Consider the following 13,521-nt stretch of genomic DNA (forward strand, 5'->3'; position numbering starts at 1 on the left):
ACGCTGGGGGTTGGGAGGCAAGGCAGTGAGATGGTGTCCAGACCTTCACTCAGCACAGGGCTGAATGGGCACTTCCAGACACACAGGTTCCCAAAACTATCTCGCATGCACTTTTTCTCAGGCAACTAGTAAAGGATGTGCCCCACCAAAATCATAGCAAAACCAAGAAAGATGAGGACCTCAGTTCCAGAAAATTGCAGGTCAAGTACAAGAGGGGCTGATGAGATTTGCAGGAAGACCGCAGGTGTGGTTAAGACTGCAGGCGTGGTTAAGACTGCCACAGGCCATAGGCTTTGGAAGAGATTTATTCAAGATAAAATGAATAGACTACCAAATATCATCAAATAAAAAAGACTGACTTTCTTGAAAGGATATTTAGACAATTGGTACAGAATTTGGGGTTGAAGTTTAGTGACAGAAAACTAGGCAAACAGCAAGCAAACAAAAAAACAAGACTTGTAATAACCTCAGGGAAACAAAAAGTAATCCAGGGAAGGAAAAGCAATCCCAGGATGCCTTTTAGCCTAGCTGTGAATGGCACTATGTAGTGATAATAGAAACAAGAAATATCCAACTAACCAAATTAGCACTACTCTGAGCAGCCAAGGATCTGTCTGCACAGAGAAGGCAGAAGGGTGAAAGAAAGCCAAAACCTTCCTCTCAACTCTCAGTGTCCAGGTGAGAGCAACACAAATAAGCAAGTGAAGCAAATGTGTTCTTCAGAGTTACAAATAAGAACCAAGGGAATCAACTAAAGCTACAGCTCACCTTCTGCAGGGGAAAAGACACAACTTTGGAACTTTAGACCCTTTAAATTCCACGAAGGTATAACCTTAATTTGATAATTAAGTTTAATTTTAAAATTCAGATGAATCCCAATAAAAAGCAGTCAGGGAGAATAGGCATAGTAAATGTATTGTTACCAAACAGCAACCATCAAGGAGATGACCAACACGATGCCCAGACTTGTCTCAGAACACAAATCTGGTTCATCTTCAATGGTATTTGAGGAACTTCAGTGTGCCTGGGAAAACTGCAGCCTGCTAGGGATTGGACTTCTAAAATGTCTCTGATTCTGGTGGGTGGTGGCTCACAACTGTAATCCTAGCACCCTGGGGGCTGAAGCAGGTGGACTGCTTGAGCTCAGGAGATGTAGACCAGTCAGAGCAAGAGCAAGACCTTGTCTCTAAAAATAGCTGGGCGTTGTGGGGGGGCGCCTGCAATCCCAGTTACTCAGGAGGCTGAGGCAAGAGGATCACTTGAGCCCAAGAGTTGATGTTGCTGTGAGCTATGATGCTACAGCACTCTACCCAGGGCAACAGAGCAAGACTCTGTCTCAAAATAAATAAATAAATGAATAAATAAAAATAGTCTTTGATTCAAGGAGGAGGGAGGGAAGAAAAACTTTGCTTTGTTTAATCCAAAATAACATGATCAATGTTTAAAATGTTACCTACATGAAAAACATTTCATTATCATCTTGGTTTCAAAATGTTTAATGTTGTGGTTTTTAAAATTTAAGGAAAAAAGCATTCTGATACATTATACTTGGGTTCTCTGGCTGCTTTCCTACTTAGTCAAAAGTAGACTTTGTGCTACCACAATTTGGCAACTGACAATGGTGTGCCATGCTTCTTCCAGAGTTTATTCACTGCTTAACAGAAAAAGGAAAAGCTTTCCTACGACCACTTGCTTATATGGCAGGTATACCCTGAAGAGGCCAAACTAAAGAGAAACATCATTTTTTACTGTAAAAAGCATGCTCTCCACTAAAGCCCTTTTGGTAGTTAACTAAGTTCCTGCTGGGAAGGGAGAATCTATTTGACTCATGAAATAATCACAAGTCCTCCCAGTGGACACAGTGCCATCATCTGAAATCCTGTCTGGGTCAAAGTGTCTTAGACTTACTTAGGATGGGCATGAAGCATTTCACTACAGGGTCTCAGCCAAGTCTCCAACATCTGTGATGTCAGCAGTATACCAGATTTTCAACTGCTGCCCATAGATGCCATCAACTATAACTGTCACTGCTCTTTATTAGTCTTTCTGCCTAGAACACCTTATCCTGTCAACTCCACTTGGAAAAACTTTGATTCACCCTTAAATCCCAGTTCAATGACCACATTCTTTTTTTTTTTTTTTTTTGTAGAGACAAGAGTTTCATTTTACTGCCCTCGATAGAGTGCCATGACGTCACAGGACTCACAGCAACCTCCAGCTCTTGGGCTTCCGCGATTCTCCTGCCTCAGCCTCCTGAGCAGCTGGGACTACAGGCACACGCCACAATGCCCGGCTATTTTTTTGTTGCAGTTTGGCCAGGGCTGGGTTTGAACCCGCTACCCTAGGTATATGGGGCTGGCGCCCTACTCACTGAGCCACAGGCGCCGCCCAACCACATTCTTTATGAAGACTTGCCAACAAGTAATCATTACCTCCCCTTGCCCATCCCCACATCTTATACTTACTTCTATAACTGCACTTGTCATACTGTAATTACTCTTTCATAAGTGAATTTCCCACATTAGTCCACAAGCTGCTTGAGGAAAAGAAAAACTCTGTATCCTCTTTAGCTTTCCACCCACAAAACTTTTTTTTTTTTTTTTTTAATATATTTTTTTTTTTTTTTGTAGAGACAGAGTCTCACTTTATCGCCCTCGGGTAGAGTGCCGTGGCCTCACACAGCTCACAGCAACCTCCAACTCCTGGGCTTAAGCGATTCTCCTGCCTCAGCCTCCCGAGTAGCTGGGACTACAGGCACCCGCCACAATGCCCGGCTATTTTTTGGTTGCAGTTTGGCCAGGGCCGGGTTTGAACCCACCACCCTTGGTACATGGGGCCGGCGCCTTACCGACTGAGCCACAAGCGCCGCCCCACCCACAAAACTTTTAACAGTAGCTGGTACACAATTTCCAGTAAATAACTTCTGAATTGAACTGCTGACAGAGGAGGCCGTGAGGCTGAAAAGTCAGACACTGGAAGACCAAGACGAGAAAGCCAAAGGAAAAATATTTAATGATTGAAGAAGAAATTCTTCTGTCAGGTCACTTAGAAGTTATTGTCCACTGGAGAGGAAACAGGCCCAGGGACCCACCTGAACACAGAAGCACCCAAGAGGGGCTCTCCTTAAAGTCACTGCATTTTTACCAGGGTTACATTAATTTGACTCAACATGAGGTAAACCCCTAAATAGTAGTTGGCACACAGTAGAACTAACAATAGCAAAAGAAAAGTTTAATCCTCATTGTGAATTATTTAACTGGCTTTCAAATACTTTCTCTAAGAGTCGAAGTACACTCCATTTCCTCCAAGTCTAAAATACTTATGATAGTTTAACTGATGGTTGATGTTTTAGATACAGAGATCTGGAAATTCGAACAGAGGCCATTCTTAAATAAATACCTTTGACTACTTTAAAACACTGCTCCCAAGTATCCTAATATCAAATGTATTTGATGAGTGGAGAAGTTCCTGGAGGAACTTCCAGTGTTCAAAATGATCAAAATATAAACCTAAGCGCCAAGTTCCATCCAACGTTTCAGCAACCGTGGTTGGTTTAAGTAAACGTTAAGCTTATTATGTGGTGTGGCACTGCCAGCAACCTCAGAAGAAAAGCTTGTGATTTATCCAAACTCAAAAGGCTTTTAAGAAAGTGATTGGTTATCCTTATGCAGACACCAAAAACCTATTAAGTCACTGCCTGAGAGGTCAGGGCAGCTATGAATATAAAACTCAAAACTGAAGGACAAACCATCTTGTAACTAAAGGTTACAACTCATCACATCCCTTCAGACGTTTCATTTGACTACAAGCATTGTTCAGTAAACAAAATTCAAGTTGGTATCTTCTTGGGCTTTACACGGTATCCAAACACATGTCCTGTGCGACCCTCACTCTCACAGCCGACAGGGGGTGGCCCCGAGCACCCATCCACTGCCCTCTCAGGAGGCCACCAAGCCCGAACAGCTCGGCCTCCCAACACGCTGCAGGCCCCTGAGGGTCCAGAAGCGTGTCCTTTCACCCGGGGTAATACTGGTAGGCTTCCTGTACGAGGGGCATTTGCGCTGGCCTGAGCGCGAGTCTCGGACAAGTGCTGGGCTTCCAGAGCACGCGGGAGGAGTAAAGGGACACCCGCAGGCCGGGCACACACGGCGGGCCGGAGCCGCGCGCTCCCGACCGGGTCCGGCCGTAACCCGGAGCGGCGCCCTCCCGCCCCCGAGCCACGCCGCCAAAGCGGGCTCGCCGGGCACTCCCCAGGTCTCACCTCCGGACCCGGACAGAAAGGCTAGGGGCCGCGCCGGCTCCGCCCTCCCCCGCGGGGCGGCGGGCCCCAGCTCGCGCGCAGGAAGGCCACGTCCCCGAGAGGGACGCCCAACTCGATGGTCTGTGCAGGGCCCGCCGCCCCACGTGACCCCCGCGCAGCCAATGCTAGAGAGCCTCCGTACCATCGAGACGAAGGCGGCCGAAGGTCAGAGCAGCCCTGCGCGCCGGCTCGCCGTCCCCCGCCCAGCCCCGCTCCGGAGCTCCGGGCTCGGTGCTGCCGCCATCTTCCCGGAGGAGAGGAGCGGAGTCGAAGGCTACCCCTCCCCATGATCGCTCCGCACTCCTGCCTCCACCTGCCCTCCCCCTACCGCCTCTCTTCTTATCAGTGATCACCTGGCTCCTTCTAAAGAAGCGCCTTTTCCCGCACTCTAGTTACCCACCACAGAGCGGAGAATCTTATTACCTGTTCCACTCTTATTAGCGTAAGAAAACCAGGCTCATAAGGTAGGAACTGTGGCGAAACAGGGACAACCCGCCATCTTGGTAAAGGAGAAGAGGCTACGCTTGACCTCCCCCCACCCCCAGCCTCTATATGGCCAACCGCCGTGGGAGGGGCACAGCGCCTGCGCAGAGGTGGATAACGCCGCCGAGTTTGAGCCTGCGCACTGAGAGGCTGGCCACTTGGGGGAGGGGAGAAAGGCCGGGCCGCCCCAGGCCAGGAAGGAGTTGGCAAAGGGGCGGAGCGGGATGATGACGCAATCCGTCTGCGCGCAGGGCGGGGCGCGAGGCGGGAGAGGGGCGGCGGGCGTTGGGCGGGTCCGTGGCGGAGTTAGTCGGCGTCTATTCTCGGGCGGATCGGCGGGTGAGTGTTTCGCCGGTGGTTCCGGCCGTCGCGGATGCACGAGCTATGGGCCTACTCCCCTGAAGAGGTGTGGGGGACACCCCGCTCGCTCTGCCTTCTCGGGTGGTGGTCGGTCAGCTCCAGGGGGCGCGCGGGGGGGGGGCGGGTGTGGGGGAGGGGCGGCGGAGCCCGAGCTCCGCGGCTCCCCCTCTGCGGACGTGCCCTAGAGAGCGGGCTGGGCCGGGTGCGGACGCTGGCAGAGGCATCTGCTGACCCCGAATACTGGGGCTCGGGCCGTCGAGGTTTGTGAAGTCTGGCTGGGCGTTGAGAGATGATGCCGATTCGGGTCTGGCGAACACGGGGGGTTGTGTGGCCATCTTGTCTCTCTAACGGTGCCGTTTCATCCTGGGGGTGTCGAGGACGGTAGAATTCCCAAGCCCGCGCGAGCCCATGTGCTGGACGCTGGGGTTAACCCAGCGAAGCGACTAGGCCCTGTCTTTCTGCGGGAGGGGCGACAAAGGGCTGCGCCAGCAGGGAGAAAGACAGCCCAGGGTAGAGGACGTGGTGGGAAGGCCTCTGACTGGGGCTGTGAGGGAAAAGCAAAGCTGTGGCCACTGTGGTCTCAGTGAAGTCCTGATTCCGGGGTAGCTCACAGGCCCACAAGACACCATTTTTTAAGGCCTTTTTTTACTTTTCTGGCTTCATTTCTCGTCAACACCACCCCAGCCCTGTCTGTCCCCCCCCACACAAAGGAATGACCCGACCGCTGCTGTGGTCTTTTACACCTTTGGCCTTTCCCGAAACACTCTGTCAAGAGCACAGTTCTCTCCCACTTTCCCTGTCTTCTGTTTTTCTAGTCCCTCTTCCCTGCTTGTTAGGGATTCAGCCCAAATTAAATTTGCTCCAGGCTGGTTTTGGTACCACCTTATGTTGGAGATAGCAGTTGTCCACAGGCTTGTGCTAATTTTGTCACCCATAACCCATTGCCTGGGTTGGTGACCAGCATGCAGTAGGCTCTAAAGCAGTGGTTCTCAACCTTCCTGATGCTGGGGCCCTTTAATACAGTTCCTGTGGGTCGCGACCCACAGGTTGAGACTCTTTAGAGTCTAAAGTATTTTTTGGCCCGGTATGGTGGCTCACACCTGTAATCCCAGCACTTTGAAAGGCCTAACCAGGAGGATTCCTCGAGTCTAGGCGTTGGAGATCAACCTGGCTAACATAGCTAGACACAAAAATAGAAAAATTAACCAGGCCTGCTGGGACCAGCCTATAGCTACTTGGGAAGCTGAGCCCAGGAGTTCAAGTAATGATCCTTGATTGAGCCTTTGCACTCCAGCCTAGGAAACAGGGAGACACTGTTTCAAAGTATTTCTTGAATGACTCAAATGGTTATGTCTCTCAGTGTGTTTTGATGTTCCAAATTAGCCTTGCCATCATAAGGAAAATTGTGAGAGTTACCAAAGGTGTTTCCCTCAGGCTTCTCATTTAGATTCAGTGTTTTCACTGATTATCTTTGGTAGTTCCCATTAAGGGATTTTTGGCACCATCCAGCATCCCAGCTTGAAATGTGTATTGTAATATCTAATCTTGGCAGTGATCTTAGTTGTAAAAGTTGTTCTGGTTATTTTTCCATTTCCCCCCCACCGGTGCCACAACCTAGTGTAAAGGACAGAGCTTTTTCAGCAGCTTACGTTTGCATTCTGGTTTTTTTTTTTTTTTTTTTTGTGGTTTTTGGCCGGGGCTGGGTTTGAACCCACCACCTCCTGGCATATGGGACCGGCGCCTTACCCCCTGAGCCACAGGCGCCGCCCTATGTTTGCATTCTGATTGGTTAAGAACTGTCAGAGTATCCTAAGGAAAGGGGTCAGGGCTTCTCTCTATCATCATTAATAAATGTGGTTGAGATTCGTTTTTATTCGCAGTTTCAAAATGTAGAAACTGCTGTAAAAGAAAAAATTGTGTTCTCCTCCCCCCCAGGGGAGGAAACAGCAAAACTCTAGTACCAGGGGTCCTCAAACTGCGGCCCCCGGGCCACATGAGGCAGTGTGATTGTATTTGTTCCCCGTTTTGTTTTTTTACTTCAAAATAAGATATGTGCAGTGTGCATAGGAATTTGTTCATAGTTGTTTTTTTTTTTTTTTTTAAACTATAGTCCAGCCCTCCAACGGTCTGAGGGACAGTGAATTGGCCCCCTGTGTAAAAAGTTTGAGGACACCTGCTAGCAGAATTGAGGTGAGGCCATTTATAAAGCCTGTATGTATCCTATTTCTTGTGCTAATGGTCATACATGTCACTGCAGAAAATTCATTTGAATGTAGGGTACTGCCCCAGACTCTGTTAAAGTGTTACGTGGTACACTGTCTATGTACCAAAGAATCAGAATGCAAGAAAAAAGAAAAGAAAAGAAAAAAAAACAAAGGATCAGAATGCTGAAACTTTCTACATGCTTTAGGTAAGAGTTTATGGACCAGGCGGCGCCTGTGGCTCAGTGAGCAGGGCGCCAGCCCCATATACCGAGGGTGGTAGGTTCAAACCCGGCCCCAGCCAAACTGCAACAAAAAAAATAGCCAGGCGTTGTGGCAGGCGCCTGTGGTCCCAGCTACTCGGGAGGCTGAGGCAGGAGAATCGCCTAGGCCCAGGAGTTGGAGATTGCTGTGAGCTGTGTGACGCCACAGCACTCTACTGAGGGTGATAAAGTGAAACTCTGTCTCTACAAAAAAAAAAAAAAAGAGTTTATGGACCAACCAGGTGCGGTGACTCATGCCTATAATCTTAGCACTCTGGGAGGCTGAGGCGGGTGGATTGTCGGGCTCTGGAGTTCAAGACCAGCCTAAGGGTGGCTGCCTGTGGCTCGAAGAGTAGCGTGCCAGCCCCATGTACCAGAGGTGGTGGGTTCAAACCCAGCCCCAGCCAAAAAAAAAAAAAAAAAAGACCAGCTTGAGCCAGAGCAAGACCCCCACTTCTAAAAATAGCCGAGCATTGTGGCAGGAGCCTGTAGTCCCAGCTACTTGAGAAGCTGAGGCAAGAGAATCACTTGAACCCAAGAGTTTGAGGTTGCTATGAGCTGTGATGCTATGGCACTCTACCAAAGGCAACAAAGTGAGACTCTGTCTCAAAAAAAAGAAAAAAAGTTTATGGACTTTCAGCATCCTATGCGCAGGGTCATTTTGTAGATTTGGTGTAATATATGTAAATATAAGATTAATGTAGGCCAATAAGTGATAATTTCTGTGTTTGAGTATTTCTCTAATACAGATGCCACTAAAAAAATAAGTTTATATTGTCAAGAATCCAGTTTTATCCATCTGTTCTTCATCTCCTATTTTTTGGGAAAATTGGTGAATTGGACCAGAGTATTGCTCTTTGGAAGAAGGAAGCTATGGATCAAGAATAAAGAACTTTTCTTTTTTTTTTTTGTAGAGACAGAGTCTCACTTTATGGCCCTCGGTAGAGTGCCATGGCATCACACAGCTCACAGCAACCTCCAACTTCTGGGCTTAAGCGATTCTCTTGCCTCAGCCTCCCGAGTAGCTGGGACTACAGGTGCCTGCCACAATGCCCAGCTATTTTTTTGTTGCAGTTCAGCCGGGGCCGGGTTTGAACCCACCACCCTCGGTATATGGGGCCAGCACCTTACCGACTGAGCCACAGGCGCCACCCAAGAATAAAGAACTTTTCAACAACTTGTAGCATCTGGAATGAGCATAAAGCAAAGGATAAAAATTTTCATTTGGCCACATTTTTGAGATTTGGGGGATCTAATCAGTCTGCACCTAAGGTTTAAGTTAATCACAGTGTTTGGCAGTGTGTTGCTGCATCAAGGCATTCTCACCAAAACCAGGAGTTTAGTCATTTTGCATTAGAAAATAGAGAAAATTACTGGATCCACATTATGTTTTAGAGAAAAGCTAATTATGAAAGAAGTAGATGGCAAGAGAAACTCAGTAAAATTAAAGCAAACTTGAAATATCAATTTAAGAAAAATTGTTTCTGCACTTTCCCCATACTTGTGCATGGAGAGACAGTGGGAAGAAACTGATAGGGAAGAGTGAGAGTCACCTTTGTCTGCAGTGGAATACCTTCAGCCACAGGAACAGAGTAAGGGGGATTAACAGGCACAAAGTGTAGCATGCTCGGGTGCTCAAGGGAAGTCAGTTGAAAGACACAGTGTCCTTTCAGTGGCTCAAGGTTTAATAGGACTGAGAGAGTCTGTAAAGGTGCAGGAGAGGTGCTCCAGGGTGTTCCTTGTCATACTACCTTGATTTGAAATCAGATACATGGATCATCTGGGACAGCAATTGCATGCTCTTCTCTCAGGCATTTGTCCTGTGTGAACTTGAAGGTCATTTTATCCAACTTGAAGGGAAAAAAAGGCCACACCTTTAGAGATTCCAGCTAGAATTGGGCCACATTATATACTAATTGGAGAAAATAAGAATGATTTGATTCATATAGAACCAGTTTTCTCTTTTCTAAACTTGTTCCTACATGATTGGAATTTTGTTTTGGTTTTTGTTTAGTTTTTTACTAGTGTGAGTGGCATTTTCCCCCTCATTCCCATTCCTTGATAGTCATTACTAGTACAGGAAGGAATTTTTGACTTATTTGATATCTGTCTTGTATTCGGTCACCTTATTATTTTGTTTTAGAATTCTTTAACCAGGGCGGCACCTGTGGCTCAAGGAGTAGGGTGCCGGTCCCATATGCTGTAGGTGGTGGGTTCAAACCCAGCCCCGGCCAAAAACCACAAAAAAAAAAAAAAAAAAAAAATTCTTTAACCAAAAGTATTTGTGTTTTCTATGCATTCATTCCTATCTGCAGAAAAGTTTTTGTTTTGTTTTCATTTGTTTCACTGTATTCACTAAACTCACCAAGGTAATATTAAATAATCCTACTGAAATTGTAATATCTATATCTTACTTGGATTCTGATTAAAATGAAAAAATTAGACAACTGAAAAATATGAATACTGATTGCATAGTTAATTACATTAAAGAACTAGGTAGGGGTAATGATTTGTCTTACTGAGGAGCCCTTATTTTTAGATATTCATATTGAGAAATGTTGTATCTAGTATTTGCTCGATAACACTCCAGAGCACTGGTGGGGTTGTGGGTATTGGCCTTGAATTGCTGAGTGACAGGTGTCTCATGGGGGTTTTGTAGTTCTACATTTGTGTATGTTTGAAATTTTTCCTGTAAATGTTTTAAAATAATTATGGTAATGAGCATTCCCGCCTAATTATTGATTGTTCTTTAAAAACATTTAGTCATTTGCCATTGGTTATCAGAAATACCCTGAATTTTATTTAGGCAGTTTCCTTACATAGTATTTTCATTAGGATTAATTGCCAGATTATATCATATGCCTCATCAGGTCTTTTTCCTTTAATTTGTTGCTGAAATGGCTTATAGTGATAGATGCTTTTGATACATTTCTGGAATCTAACTGTTAGCAGATATTTTATATAGAATTTTTGTGTCTATGAGTGCGGTTGACTAACGGTATTCATTCTTTCTTATGTCTCCATCTGGGTTTGTTATTAAAACTGCTGACATCATAAAATAAATTAGAGTCTTTTCCCTTTTTCTGCAAAGGCTTGGAATAGTTAAATGACTTCTGGATTAGGTGAGATTCATCTGTTTCCATTAGATCTTGGTCTGTTTTCGTTAGTGTGTCTTAATCAGCTGCCTACTGATACTTCTTCTAGGAAGGTTTTCTAGCTTGGATTTTTTTTCTTTTTAAATTTTAAATTGCAATTTTAGAGAGGGGTCTCACTCTGCTGCCCAGGCTGGAGAGCAGTTGGTGCTGTCATAGATCACTGCAACGGAGAGGGGGCTCACACGATTTTCTTACCGCAGCCTCCTGAGTAGCTGAGACTAAAGGTGCCTGCCACCATGTCTGCTAATTTTGCTTGTTTTTTTGAAGAAATGGAGTCTTGCAACGTTGCCTATGCTGGTTTGGAACTCCTGGCCTTGAGCAGTCCTTTAATCCTGAGATTAAAGGAGTAACAGCCTACTTTTTGTGCCCAGCCTACTTTTTGGTTTCGTTTGATAATTTATAGTAGATTTATTTCTTCCACATTTTCTAATTTGTGCACATCTTGCTACATGTAGTTTCTTATGGCTGTGTTTGTACCTTCTTTTTTATATTTGCTCTTTTCTTATAATTGGGTTTGTGAGGAATTCATTTCAGAAAACCAGCTTTTGGATTTATTAACTTCAACCCTATTTTCTCATAATTTCAGTTTTTCTCCATTTTTCCTCTTTTCTTTTGAGTTACTGTGTGCATTTAATGTTATTGCGTACCAAATTTTTTTTTCAGTATCTTTTAACAAAAATTGCCTTGAGAGGATCCATTGAGGCCAAGAGTTAAAAACCAGCTTGGGCAACATAGCAAGTCCCTATGTCTACAAAAAATATTTTTAGAAGATTAGCTGGGTGTTGTGGTGGGTACTATAGTCCAGCTACTCAGAAGGCTAAGGCAGGAGGATCACTTGAGCCAGGGAGTTTGAGGTTACAGCGAGCCGTGATGTCACTGCACTCTAGCTTGAGTAACAGAGCATCACCCCCTCTCTAAATCAAAAGTTTAAAAATGTAAACTTTTACACTGTCCCATAAATTTCACTTTTGTTGTCTTTTTTTTTTTTTTTTTGCAGTTTTTGGCTGGGGCTGGGTTTGAACCCACCACCTCCAGCATATGGGGCCGGCGCCCTAGTCCTTTGAGCCACAGGCGCTGCCCCACTTTTGTTCTTTCCATTGATTTCTAGAGCTAGCTTATGGTTTTGATTTTGTTGCGGTCCTTGATTGAAGGGTTTACCCAAGAATGTTCCAAAGTACTGTACTTTTGCCTCCTGCTTTAAACAGGTTATGATTTGAGAACACTGAAAGAATATCTTTGAAAAATTTTTTAGACTTTTTTTTGAGACAGAGTCTCCCTCACCCTGAGTAGAGTGCCACAACATCATCATAGCTCACAGCAACCTCAAACTCTTGGGCTTGAGTGATCCTTCTGCCTCAGCCTCCTGAGTAGCTGGGACTACAGGTGGCTACTGTAACACCCAGTAAGTTTTTTTTTTTTTTTTTTTTTGTAGAGACAGAGTCTCACTTTATCGCACTCTATGCCCTTGGGTAGAGTGCTGTGGTGTCACACAGCTCCCAGCAACCTCCAACTCCTGGGCTTAGGCGATTCTCTTGCCTCAGCCTCCCGAGTAGCTGGGACTACAGGCGCTTGCCACAATGCCTGGCTATTTTTTTGTTGCAATTTGGCTGGGGTGGGGCTTGAACCCGCCACCTTTGGTATATGGGGCTGGCATCCTACCCACTGAGCCACAGGTACCACCCTCACCCAGCAAGTTTTTTTTTTTTTTTTTTTTCTACTATGTTTAGTAGAGACGGAATCTCTTACTCAGGCTGGTCTCTAACTCCTGAGCTTAAGCAGTCCACCTGCCTCCGCCTCCCAGAGTGCTGGGATTACAGGCACAAGCCACCACACCCAGTCTAGACATTTTTTAATGAAAGATACAGATACCTGACTTAAAAAAAATTTTTTTTAATTTTCCTTTTTGTTCTTTTGATTCAAGATTCTTGGTTAAATCAAATTTGTTGATTGTATTAATTCTCCGTCTTTACTCTTCTGTGTTTATGCAGTCTGTCCAGTTCTAAGACAGTTTCCCTACCTGAACTATATTTTTATTAAGTTTGTATTTTTCCTGGTCTTTGCTTTATATATTTATCTGCAGTAATTATTTGAGTGTACAGGTTTATGAATACTATATCTTCCTTATAAGCTGTTTTTTTTTTATCACTTAGTGATAAGGGACACTCCATTTATTGTCCCTGTGTTTCTGATTAGTTCTTTTTGCTATAATCAGCCTTGGCTGATATTGTTGTCTTTCCTGCTTTGTTTGCAGAAGCATTCTATTTTCATTCTGTCCCTTTATTTTCAGCCTTTGTTTCTTTCTTTGTTTAACCATATTCTTATTCATAGCTTCTAGATGTGCTGGTTTTTTGTTAGCCTAATCTATCTCTTCTTTAAAATTTTCTTTAAGAGAAAGGGTCTTAGTCTGTTGACTCTGGAGGCTGGAGTTCAGTGGAACAGTCATAGCTCACTGAAACCTCCCAACTACTGGGCTCTAGCGATCCTCCTGCCTCAGCTTTCCAACTAGGTAGGGTCACAGGCGTATGCCACGGTGCCCAGCTAATTCTTAAGGTTTTTTTGTAGAGACAGTATTTCTGTGTTGCCCAGGCTGGTCTCTTAACTCCTGGTTCAAGGGATTTTCCCACCTCAACCTCCCAGTGTGCTGGAATTACAGCTGATGAGCTAGGCCTTGTCTCCTTTTTGAAGGAGAGAATTTGGTTCTTTCAAGTTTATACTGATGACTGATAGTCTTAATTTTATCCTTTGTGCTTTGATTTTAG

The 13,521-nt window shown here is 45.2% G+C and overlaps 2 protein-coding genes across 13 annotated transcripts in view; one reads left to right on the forward strand and one right to left on the reverse strand.

Annotated features, from left to right (window-relative positions):
* Positions 1-4,991, reverse strand: part of HDLBP (high density lipoprotein binding protein) — a 74,501-nt gene extending 69,510 nt beyond the window's left edge. Inside the window, exon 1 of one of the 6 annotated variants that reach the window (XM_053597213.1) lies at positions 4,724-4,991. The gene's annotated coding sequence lies outside the window, so the exon portion shown is untranslated. Of the gene's footprint in view, positions 1-2,465; positions 2,482-4,261; positions 4,398-4,442; positions 4,503-4,723 lie in introns of those variants that run through there. The other 5 variants (XM_053597216.1, XM_053597218.1, XM_053597215.1 and 2 more) reach the window with 5 other exon arrangements.
* SEPTIN2 (septin 2) overlaps positions 4,742-13,521 on the forward strand; it is a 40,686-nt gene continuing 31,906 nt past the window's right edge. For 4 of the 7 annotated variants that reach the window (XM_053597249.1, XM_053597248.1, XM_053597250.1 and 1 more), the window contains exon 1: positions 5,072-5,189. The gene's annotated coding sequence lies outside the window, so the exon portion shown is untranslated. Of the gene's footprint in view, positions 4,765-5,041; positions 5,190-7,253; positions 7,334-13,521 lie in introns of those variants that run through there. The other 3 variants (XM_053597246.1, XM_053597247.1, XM_053597245.1) reach the window with 3 other exon arrangements.

This window comes from Nycticebus coucang, chromosome 7 (assembly GCF_027406575.1).
Source record: "Nycticebus coucang isolate mNycCou1 chromosome 7, mNycCou1.pri, whole genome shotgun sequence".
Classification (NCBI taxonomy): Eukaryota; Metazoa; Chordata; class Mammalia; order Primates; family Lorisidae; genus Nycticebus; species Nycticebus coucang.